Source organism: Rhinatrema bivittatum, chromosome 1, assembly GCF_901001135.1.
Source record: "Rhinatrema bivittatum chromosome 1, aRhiBiv1.1, whole genome shotgun sequence".
In the NCBI taxonomy this organism is placed as follows: Eukaryota; Metazoa; Chordata; class Amphibia; order Gymnophiona; family Rhinatrematidae; genus Rhinatrema; species Rhinatrema bivittatum.
The window spans coordinates 825,996,503-826,008,114 of NC_042615.1; the positions used below are offsets into that span (position 1 = coordinate 825,996,503).

The window sequence follows — 11,612 nt, forward strand, 5'->3', positions numbered from 1 at the left end:
GGAGAGAAGATTTTGGAAGAAATGTGGCCTGTGCATGTACTGTGGTCAGTCCGGCCATGATGTCTCTTCATGCCCCATTCGTCTGGGAAACGGATTGGCCTAAGTCCCGCGGGAGAACTGTTGTTGGGCCATACTGCGTTATCTCCTCCGCTCTCTTATTCAGTCTCTGTGACCTATGAACCAGCAACGGTTAGGACCCCTGCCCTGGTAGACTCAGGGGCAGGAGGCAACCTTATTCTCAGATGTCTTGTGGTAGACCTGAGAAGTTCCTTTGTCAAATTAGAAGATCCATTATTGTATCACAACTTGAAGTGGACATTCGATGTTCCTTTACATCACCACTTCTCTTGAGGATCTTAATGAAGTCCACAGCAGTTTTACTCCTGGCTGCTGATATTCATAGCGGTTGCTATGTTCGCCATGGCTAGATGGCGCTCTACATCTTTACCGTCTTCATGGTCTATAACTTAGAGATATCTGCTACAATTGTTTCACTCAGAAGTCGTGTCTGAAGCACTACAGCACAGGAAGATATCTCTAGCTACCAGCCTGTTTGAATTGCTGGTGCTGCCATCATCTCTCTTCCAGCTTCATCTACGGAAGAGTTATCCAGAAGTGGATTTTGGACGTACCCCAACATTGCCACTTCTGTTGAAGTTTCAGTGACATTATAGCAGCTACTCATTGGTGCTGAATTCAACACTTCATCCAGTTACTTTACTGAATAAGTTACCTTTAGAAGTGGGGTTGGACGTGCCCAACATCGCCACTTCCGTTGAAGTCTCAGTGGCGTCTTTAGCAGTTAGCCATTACTGCTATACTACCATCTCTCATCCAGCATCTTCTACTGGAGAGTCATCTTTAGAAGTGGATTTTGGACATTCTTCAGCATCACCACTTCCACTGAATTCCTCAGTGACGTCCACTGCAGCTCTACCCATTGCTGCTGATATCATCAATAACACTCTGAAAGATTTGCCCAAATCTCGATCCATCTGTCACTGTGCAGAAGACGAATTAGACATCAAGATCAAAGAGATTCTGGATGTTCACATCAGTGGCAATATTTTTGAATATCTTCTGATTGGGAAGGCTATGGCCCCGATTTGATCTTGGGAGCCTCAGACCAATATCTTGGACAAAGAGATGCTTCATCAGTTTCACCTCACGCATCCTTTAATACCTAAGCCAGGTACCCGAAGAGGAGATTGCCCTTTGAAGGGGGTAATGTTGCGCTGTCGCTACTCGACACCCTCACTCTGCACTCTTTACCTCTGTGGCGACTCCCTCCAGCTCTGATGGATGGTTAGCTGCCGCGGCATCTTCTTGCCGTCTCCCTCCGGCGTCCCCAGACCAGCACAACGCTGCGGATCCACCATGTTCCTGATGACATAGGGCGCGCATGCGCTCCGATTGATGTACCAGCAAGGGTGTGAACCTCGGGGGTGTCACCCTGAGATGACGTCTTCCGCTTCTAATATAAAAGGTCTCGGAATTTAATAACATATCGAGTTAGCAAGGATTTGTCCAAGCTACTCTGCCTCCTCGGACACTGTCTTAAATTGGTTTGCCTCCTTTCTTAACAATCGGTTGTACCAAGTTAAAATTAACAACTCAACCTCCTATAAAATTCCTCTGTATACAGGAGGTCCTCAGGGTTCTACATTATTTGCCTCTCTTTTTAACGTCTATGTTTTACCAATTTGTCATTTTTTAAATGGTATAGGTTTAAAATTTCATACAATTCTTGGTTCCCATAGAAATGTCAGTAGAGGACACATTAGAAATTATTAAAGTTTATATGTCATCATTAAAAAAAAATTACTTCAGCATTTACGATTAATTTTAAACATGGACAAGAGAGAAATTGTTTTATTAGAACGAAAACTTCATTTTAACATCATTCCAGCATTGTCATTTAATGATAATATTAAAATATGCCCTTCACTTCATACATGGGATTTAGGAGTTATTGTCGACACAGAGTTTTGTTTGAAAAAACATATAGCTACAAAACTAAGGAGATGGCTATTTCAAACTGCTAACCTTACGAAAGTTAGAGCCTTTTCTTATACATAAAGATTTTAGGTCTGACCTACAAGCTCTTATTTTTACAAATATAGATTGTTGTAACTCTTTACTTCTTGGTTTACCGGCCTCCAGTATTCGGCCTCTTCAGGTCTTGCAGAATGCGACCGCGCGAGTATTGACAGGTCAACGAAAATATGACCATATTACCCCTACCTTGATCAAATTGCATTGGCTTCCAGTTCAGTATCGAACTCAATATAAAATTGACTGTATAGTTCACGATGTTATATATGGAGAACAAACTGAATGGCTGAATACCTCCCTGCATCTCCATGTACCGCAGAGAGACTTGTGATCCGAGAATAAGGGGCTTTTATCAGTCCCTACATTTAAATGAGCAAAGCTCAGACATGTAAGAGAACGTGTTATATCTATTGCGGGATCAAAAGTTTGGAACTTATTACCAACACACCTGAGACTCTCAGCAGAAAAAAAGCAATTTAAATTTGAATTGAAAACTTGGTTATTCAAATGTGCCTTTGCTGAGTATGAAACATTTTCACAGAGCATGAAACCTTAGATATTAGCTGTGAAACACCAGAATATACCACATGCCTATTACTGATAGAGATTCTATCTGTTAGTTATGTTTTAAATTAATTTTATTTGATTTTCTTTTACTCTAACAGCTAATGTATTTATTCTCTTTTTCTATGTAGTTTTTAGCTGTTACTATTTTATAAAATATTATATTTCCTGAATGTTTCAATTTGTAAACCGTTGTGAAGGCATGTCTGATGCAACGGTATAGAAATGCTAATAAACTAAACTAAATTAAAATAACTGCTCCTCGGGGGCTTCGCTCTCTTTTCTTTATTTCAGATTGCAGATAGGAACCAGTACTCACTCCTCGAGGGCCCATGTTCCTGAACACTCTGAAGATTCTCTACTGCCTGGAAGCTATCACAGATACAGACAATTGTGAGTTACCATCGCTCTCTCAGAGCTTTCCCTGGAACCAGGTACTCGCTCCTCGAGGGCCTAACCCCTTCCAACTACTGAGCTTCCTAAAGACCTTATGTGAGTTTTGCATTCTAGTTCTGGCTATGAACACAGCATACCCTATCTACTCACTATCTATAGTTTCTCTACAGCTCAGCAACCTTGGGATCGCTGTTCCAGTACCTGAAGTACTTCAGCCTTGCCGGGCATATCAGCTCACTACTGCCACTGCTGGTGGATCTACTAGCTTGTCTAATAACATAATTATTTGTGTCTGTCTCCATACCCAAGCCTAGCCTGTGGTCCCTCTCAGGATATCCTCCTGGGGGCGCAGTCATCTGCCATTGGGCCAAGGATCCACCTATCTACATTCCTCTACAGCTGAGTGTCCTCTCCAAGCACTCTGCTGGTAACAGATTGATACTCCTTCTCCATCAGGAGTCTTCAGCAACAAATTCAAACAAATTGCTACTCCGCAGTCTAAACCCTAACAGATTGTTTACTACTCCCTCTATAGGAGCTGAGCATATCAGATTGCTAACTCCTCCCTTCTTGAGGAGTAGATCATAACAGTTTGCTAACTCCTCCTTCCACAGGAAGCTGAAGCATAACAGATTGCTAACTTCTCTTTCCATAGGACTAGCAACCTTACAGATTGCTAACTCCTCCCTTCGTAGCAGCTAGATTCATAACAGATTGCTAACTCCCTAGCAGGTTCACAACAACATCCCTTTCTCAATGGCTAGTGGAATGTGACAGGGGAGCCCCTTATCACCTCACTTATTTGATATAGCCATCAAAGCCCCTTATCACCTCACTTATTTGATATAGCCATCAAAGCCTTGCCTATACTATCTGTGGCCATTGGGGGATCCACGGGATTAGAGTTGATGGGGTTCAGCATCATGTATCCCTATATGCAGATGACATCTTGGTGTATCTGACACAACTGGATAGCTCTGGCCCTACTTTAATGCACTTCTTGGGAGATTATGGGATATTGTCAGGATATCAAATTAACTATGCAAATTCTGAGCTCTTTCTTTTTGGAGGTAGGACCTACATGCCTAGAAGCTTGTGGCATTTCAGGCATGTCGTCAGTGTGTTTACATACTTGGGCATTTGGTTCTCTACCAATTTTAGAAATGTATTTAGGTTAAATTATTCACAACTGCTTTCTGATGTAAAGAAGGACCACAAGGACTGGATTGAATTGCATATTACTTGGTCGGGGCAGATAATTCTAGATAAGATTTGTATACTACCTTAGTTGCTGTTCTTGTTCCAGCTTCTCCCATGTGTAGTTCCCCAGTTCTTTTTACATCTTTGAATGGGTAATTGCGGGGTTTTATTTGGCACCACAAGGTGGCAGATATTAAATTGACCATGTTGTGCAGGCCTAAGTCACAGGGTGGCATGGGGTTGTGGGATCCCCAGTGTTATTACTGGGCAGCAGGACTGGTGTCTATGAGAGTGGTTCAATCCAGAGGTCCTAGTGAATGGTTCCAATTGTAAAGGGAACAAATGGAGGGAATAGAACGACCATTGCTTCTCTTTCTGTAGGTGCTAGGAGAGTCCATAAAAGCAACCACCTTATTGCACACACAGAGTTAATGTTTGGTGGAAGTGGTCTGTAGATTTGTGAGCATCTTCTGGACAGAATGCTCTCCAGTGATGCTCCTGGCTAAATATCCCTCTCTTACTGCTCCTTTTTTCATGATGTGGTAAATTGGCAACAATGTGGTCTCCAATACATTTATAAATGTGCAGGGAGACAATAGAGTGGCCTTTAGCAATCTGGTGAATCAGTCCTGGATCATGGAGAATGCTCATCACCTTTTCTTACAGATGAGAGATGCTTTGGGAAGATTGAAGGGTAAAGGGTGGATCCGGGCACTGCATTTTCTGGAGAGATTTTTGAGTGATCATTCCCAAGAGGGGAGGGCTATATCTCATATCTACAATTCTATAACTGATACAGATGAGGACCCTGATAGAATTACCTCTCTGAGATGGCTGTGGAGTGATGACCTGCAGCTTACACTGGATGACATGGATTGGGAGACATATGGAGGGAGGCGCACTCCATATCAATATGTCCAAAAAGATCTTACCTCATGGTTAAGCTTTTGATTTGATTATACCAATACCTATGGTTTTACCTCCTTCTCTAGATCTGCTTCCCCATTGTGTTTGTGTGGTTGCAGGCTAAAAGGTACATGCTTGCATGCTTGGTGGCCATGTCCTCTAGTGGAGCATTTTGGGCAGGATATTGAATGGGAAATAGGTTAATGTGTAATAAGTATTTCTCTCTAAATCCCTGTGTGGGGTTGTTTGGATATTGGAAAGATACCATGGAAACAATCTCAGCCATGGATACATTTCTTATTATTCACTGTATTCATGCTGCCAGTTACACAATTGTGTTGATGGGGAAGCGAGCTCCCAGCAAATCTAAATAGCTTTCCCACATGGTTGAAATTGAAATCACTGAGAAAATTACTAATTCCTTAAGGGAAACAACTGATAAATATAATCACATCTGGAGGACATTCTGGGACTATTAGCAAAAATAAATCCAGAGCATCCTGTGTGGGCCGTCAGGGTTAAACCCCTCCATGTTTTCTGATGTTTTTTGGTGCCTGAAAAGTACCTGAGTATTATATTTTGGGAATATGTAAGAATGTTACTCTCATTTTATTCTATAATTTGCTCTCAAATGTATTCCAGTCTGTTAAAATATAAAGTATATTTAAAAAAATACTTTATGGGTCTGAGGGAGAGAGTAAATCAAATAGGTGCTCAGGAGTTTTCTGCATCCTATCAACTTCATTAAGCCTGGAGATTTCTGCTCAATATTATTTGATAATATAAAGAATACTTACCCTGACAGAAGCAGATGAGAGCCACCACCAGAAAGGCAACTGCAATCTTCATGGCTTGATTGGTTGTATATTGAGTTCTGAGCTTCGATACACAGAGGAGTCTGAGAAGGGAAGTCAGTGCTCGAGCTCATATATTCACTGAATGCCCCCCTCACTCCACCCAGGATCTCAGGAGACAACGCAAATGGTGTCGTCATTTGTGAGATCTTTGGAGCCTCTCCAAATTTCAAGCCTTGTACAAGTGCAAACATCCTAAATTTGATCATGAGCTTCTCTGAGAAAGATCACAGCGATGCTCTAACTGACGCAATGTCCTTTCGTGGATTACAAACTGCCTAAAAGACAGGATACAGAGAGTAGGATTAAATGGACAATTTTCTCAGTGGAAGGGAGTGGGCAGTGGAGTGCCTCAGAGATCTGTTTTGGGACCCTTACTTTTCAATATATTTATAAATAGTCTGGAAAGATAAATGACGAGTGAGGTAATCAAATTTGCAGATGATACAAAATTGTTCAGAATAGTTAAATCACAAGCAGATTGTGATAAATTGGAGGAAGACCTTGTGAGACTGGAAAATTGGGCAACGAAATGGCAGATGATATTTAATGTGGATAAGTGCAAGGTGATGCATAAAGGGAAAAATAACCCATGCTATAATTACACAATGTTGGGTTCCATATTAGGTGCTACCAGCAAAGAAAGAGATCTAGGCGTCAAAGGGATAACACATTGAAATCATCGGTTCAGTGTGCTGTGGCAGTCAAAAAAGCAAACAGAATGTTGGGAATTATTAGAAAGGGAATGGAGACTAAAACGGAAAATGTCATAATGCCTCTGCATTGCTCCATGGTGAGACCGCACCTTGAATACTGGGTACAATTCTGGTCACCGCAGCTCAGAAAAGATATAATTGTGATGGAGAAGGTACAGAGAAGGGCAACCAAAATGATAAAGGGGATGGAACAGCTCCCCTATGAGGAAAGACTAAAGAGGTTAGGACATCAGCTTGGAGAAGAGACGTCTGAGGGAGGATATGATAGATGTCTTTAACATCACGAGAGGTGTTGAATGAGTTGTTTAAAATCATGACAGGTCTTGAACGAGTAGATGTGAATCGGTTATTTACTCTTTCGGATAATAGAAGGACTAGGGGGCACTCCATGAATTTAGCATGTGGCACATTTTAAACTAATCGGAGAAAGTTCTTTTTCACTCAATGCACAATTAAACTCTGGAATTTGTTGCCAGAAGATTTGGATAGTGCAGTTAGTGTAGCTGTGTTTAAAAAAGGATTGGATAAGTTCTTGGAGAAGTCCATTACCTGCTATTAAGTTGACTTAAAGTGGATGGAACAGTTCCCCTATGAGAAAAGGCTGAAGAGGTTAGGGCTGTTCAGATTGGAGAAGAGACGGCTGAGGGGGGATATGATAGAGGTCTTTAACATCAATAGAGGTCTTGTATGAGTAGATGTGACTCGGTTATTTACACTTTCGAATAATAGAAGGACTAGGGGGCATTCCATGAGGTTAGCAAGTAGCACATTTAAGACTAATCGGAGAAAATTCTTTTTCACTCAACACACAATAAAGCTCTGGAATTTGTTGCCAGAGGATGTGGTTAGTGCGGTTAGTGTAGCTGGGTTCAAAAAAGGTTTGGATAAGTTCTTGGAGGAAAAGTCCATTAATGGCTATTAATCAAGTTTATTTAGGGAATAGCCACTGCTATTAATTGCATCAGTAGCATCGGATCCTCTTAGTTTTTGGGTACTTGCCAGGTTCCTGTGGCCTGGTTTGGACTCTGTTGGAAACAGGATGCTGGGCTTGATGGACCCTTGGTCTCACCCAGCATGGCAATTTCTTATGTTCTTATGACTTAGAAAATGGACACTGCTATTACTAGCAACAGTAACATGGAATAGACTTAGTTTTTTGGGTACTTGCCAGGTTATTATGGCCTGGATTGGCCACTGTTGGAAACAGGATGCTGGGCTTGATGGACGCTTGGTCTGACCCAGCACGGCATGTTCTTATGTTCTTATGTTCTTGATTATTATTAATCCAAGGAAGGACACGTGTACAAATCACATAACATTCTCTGTCCTGAATTCAAAATGAAACAGATGAACATAAATGGAAAATCTATGAAATGAGACAAACTGACCTAAATAGATTTACCAAAAAGGAGATTCAAGATGAGGGAGTATGATATAGACTTTTAACTATGAAAATGGTATTATTAATGTACAGAAATCAAACCTTTTCTGATGGGAGTAAAGCTGTAGAACTTGGGGTCATGATATGATGCTACAAGTGGGGAGACTCAGAAGCAATGTCATGAGGGAAGGATGCTTTCTTTTGTTAAACTCCTCTCAGAAGACCCCTCAGGCTTTATTATACTGGATTTTGGCAGGAGAACTGAGGGGGGAAACAGTAAATCTTCCCCCAGGAGGATCAGACATGCGAGGAGGTCCAAATCCTCCTCAGACAATTGGGCTTCTTGGACCGAGGCTTCCCGGAGGCAGATGAGGGCACAGAGGTAGCAGCCAGAAGTGTCACAAACTAAATAAAAAAAAAAAAGCAATGGAACACAAGGTGAGATGAAAAGCGGTTTTAGAACATCATAAATCAGTGAAAAGCATCATAAACAGAGAGTGTGTTGAGAGAACGTGTGTAAGTGACTAACTAAATATGATTATGTGTGAGAAATAACATTTGTGTGGCATCCCTCCCCCCAAACCACTGCTATCTCAGGGTGAGTGGAAAATGGAAATCATTCATCAAGAGATCCCAGCCAGGGATGGAGAACTAAGATGGCAGCAGGATGAAGCAATGATTATAAAACAGCACAAGCCATCCACAGCCCTTTTGTACTTACAGCTCAGCACACGAGCAGAATACCTCGCCTCGCTCACGGATGCAGAATGCAGAGAGACCCTCTCCAAATAAAGATTCCAGAAAGTATAAGTAGAACCGAGCAGACAAAAAGTGAACTGGAAACTTGCAATCGCCGACCTCTCCTCCCAACACCGGCCAGGCCGAGCAGCCCCAGACTTCCTGGCGCGCACCCAGCTGTCTCCGTCCATCTTCCAGCTCCCTGTTGCACACAACATCACCACTGCCTTAACTTCCGGTCAAGTGCCCCCTAGGTGAGCGCACACAACACAACTTCAAATTTAAAGGGCCCGCGCTGGGAAATCCTCTCGTGGCCCCTCCGAATGATGCTCCAGCTCCTCCTATTTAAGGCAAGCTCTGACTCTGTAGTAACCAGCAGTACTGCCAGGTCAGGAGGGGAAGGGGACAAGAGAATGGCACAGAATAGCTCTTCTCTGCTCTGCTCTATTTTGGTGCTTCCTGCTCTAGTCCTTCCCCTTTGATTCCTTCCCCAGCCCATCCCTTCTGCATTTTTAGTAACCAGTAGTACTACCAGGTCAGGAGGGGGAGGGGGAGATGAGATTGGATAGAATGGCTCTTCTCTGCTCTGTTCTATTGAGGTGCTTCCTTCATTCCTTACCCTCAGTCCTCTGCAGTGCTGCTCAATTGCAATGTGACCAGGAAGGCAAGAGCCACATGTGGCTCCAGAGATAATCGTTGGCCATAGAGGTAAAAACTCACAGCATTGAAGAGCCATTCTTTTTTAGTCTCATCTCCCCCTCCTTCTCCTAGCCTGGCAATACTGCTGGTTACTACAGAGGCAGAAGGGAGGGGCTGGGGAATGGATCAGAGGGAAGGACTGGAGTAGGAAGCAGCACAATAGAACAGAGCAGAGAAGAGTGGAAGTGGAAGTGGCATGAGAGAGCCAAGGATGGGGATAGAAGAGGTTGAAAAGAAAGGTGAAAGGCCATAGAAGAATGGTTGAAAGCCAGGGTGAAGTCTATGTGTGCAAAAGAGTCACACATAAATGGAGGAAAATGGAGGTAAAATGGTGTAAAATGATGTAAAATGGAGGGAAGGTGAGAAAACAGAAATAGCATGAGGGTGAGGCAGAGATGGTGATGAGGATGTGTGTGTGAGAGATCCAGAGGGGGTGAAAGGGAAGGGAGGGTGAGGAAACAGAAATAGCATGAGGGTGAGGCAGAGATGGTGATGAGGATGTGTGTGTGAGAGATCCAGAGGGGGTGAAAGGTAAGAGAGGGTGAAAAAACAGAAATAGCATGAGGGAGAGGCAGAGATGGTGATGAGGATGTGTGTGTGAGAGATCCAGAGGGGGTGAAAGGGAAGGGAGAGTGAGAAAACAGAAATAGTATGAGGGTGAGGCAGAGATGGTGATGAGGATGTGTGTATGAGAGATCCAGAGGGGGTGAAAGGGAAGGGAGGGTGAGGATCGGTGAGAGTCAGAGATAGTGAAGGCAGAAGGGAGATTGAGAGAAGAGTTGAGGGGGGTAACAGAGCTAGAAGGGGTGATAGGGCAAAGGGGAAAATGGAAGCTAGAGGTGTGATTGGGTGGAGGAATGACTGAGACATTCAAAACAGGAATAAACCTTCCTTCTAACATAGCAACATGCTATCACAGATTTACGATGCGCTATCATTGATCAGATTATTCCATCATGGAAGGATGTCGATATTGTTGCTCTTCTTAATCACTACAAACAATACTGGATTTTCACTTTGTTTGAAATCGATTGCCTTAAATGAAGAATTAGAGTCGTTCTCTATGATTTAGTGAGGGAGAGGAAGATATTCAAAGGAAAATGTCTAAGTAAGTTATCGGATAAGACGTACCTGATGAAATTAAAAGGGATATTCAGTACATGGCTGTGCTGCTCAATATCCCCAAATAAGTCACTAGTTAGCCAGAAACCTTTTATCTGAGTAACTTCAGACCAGCTAATGAGCAGGTCTAACTTATCCAGCTAACTTAACCAGATAAGTTCAAATATTGCTACTTTTCTGGCTGAATTAGCTGGATAAATAGCTCCTCCCTGAAATGCCCATCTCCCAGATAAGCGGCAGCCCCTGTATGCAGTTAGATACTCAGCCACTGCCACTTAGCTAGGTAAGTCCTTACTCATCTGGCTAAGTGACGCTGAATATCAATCTTAGAATAAGTTGGCAACATGGCCTCTCACTAATTATATTTGTCTGATTGTGGGGAGTTGGTTGGATCGTATACAAACTTACGGACATTAGTGTCATGCAGGAATGCAATTGGGTTAAAAACCTGTTTCAGGTAAACGTGTCACTGCATCTTTGGTGATTAAGTGTCTGACGGGTGCACCGCTTATTGCAGAGAAAGAAACCGTGAATGAAGCCTAGCAAGGCACCCAGAAGTGACTGATTTTTGATCTTCTAATGAAGATTTTCCTCTTATGTGGATTACATGAAAAAATGGACAGGTTTGGTTTTTATCTCTACAAGTAGGCAGCATTGAGATTAGTATTTGGCCATTGGTTATTTAAACTGCAGAAGGAAAACTTTATCAAAACATTTGGACAGAGACTTTTTAGGACTGATTATAACATGAATCATTAGATATAAGTGTACAGTTCTAAGAAAGATGGTCTTTCCTTGTAAGTACAGGAGTTGCTCACTGTTTCATTATTTACAAGGAAAGTTATTTTGTACTGTTCCATGAAGATGTTCCGTCTAAATGCTCTGAGCGTCCCTGCTTCTGATCAGAGATGTCCTGCACATCATGCTTTCAGTCACATCATGGTGTGTTCCAGCTTTGCTTTCATATTTACCTTAGGAATA

General features: G+C 42.4%; 1 long non-coding RNA gene across 1 annotated transcript in view; it reads right to left on the bottom strand.

The window, feature by feature from the left end:
* LOC115079111 overlaps positions 1–6,038 on the bottom strand; it is a 29,811-nt gene extending 23,773 nt beyond the window's left edge. Inside the window, exon 1 of the long non-coding RNA XR_003853195.1 lies at positions 5,919–6,038. This is a non-coding gene — a long non-coding RNA (uncharacterized LOC115079111). The remainder of the gene's footprint in view (positions 1–5,918) is intronic.
* Between the last annotated feature and the right edge of the window lie 5,574 nt (positions 6,039–11,612).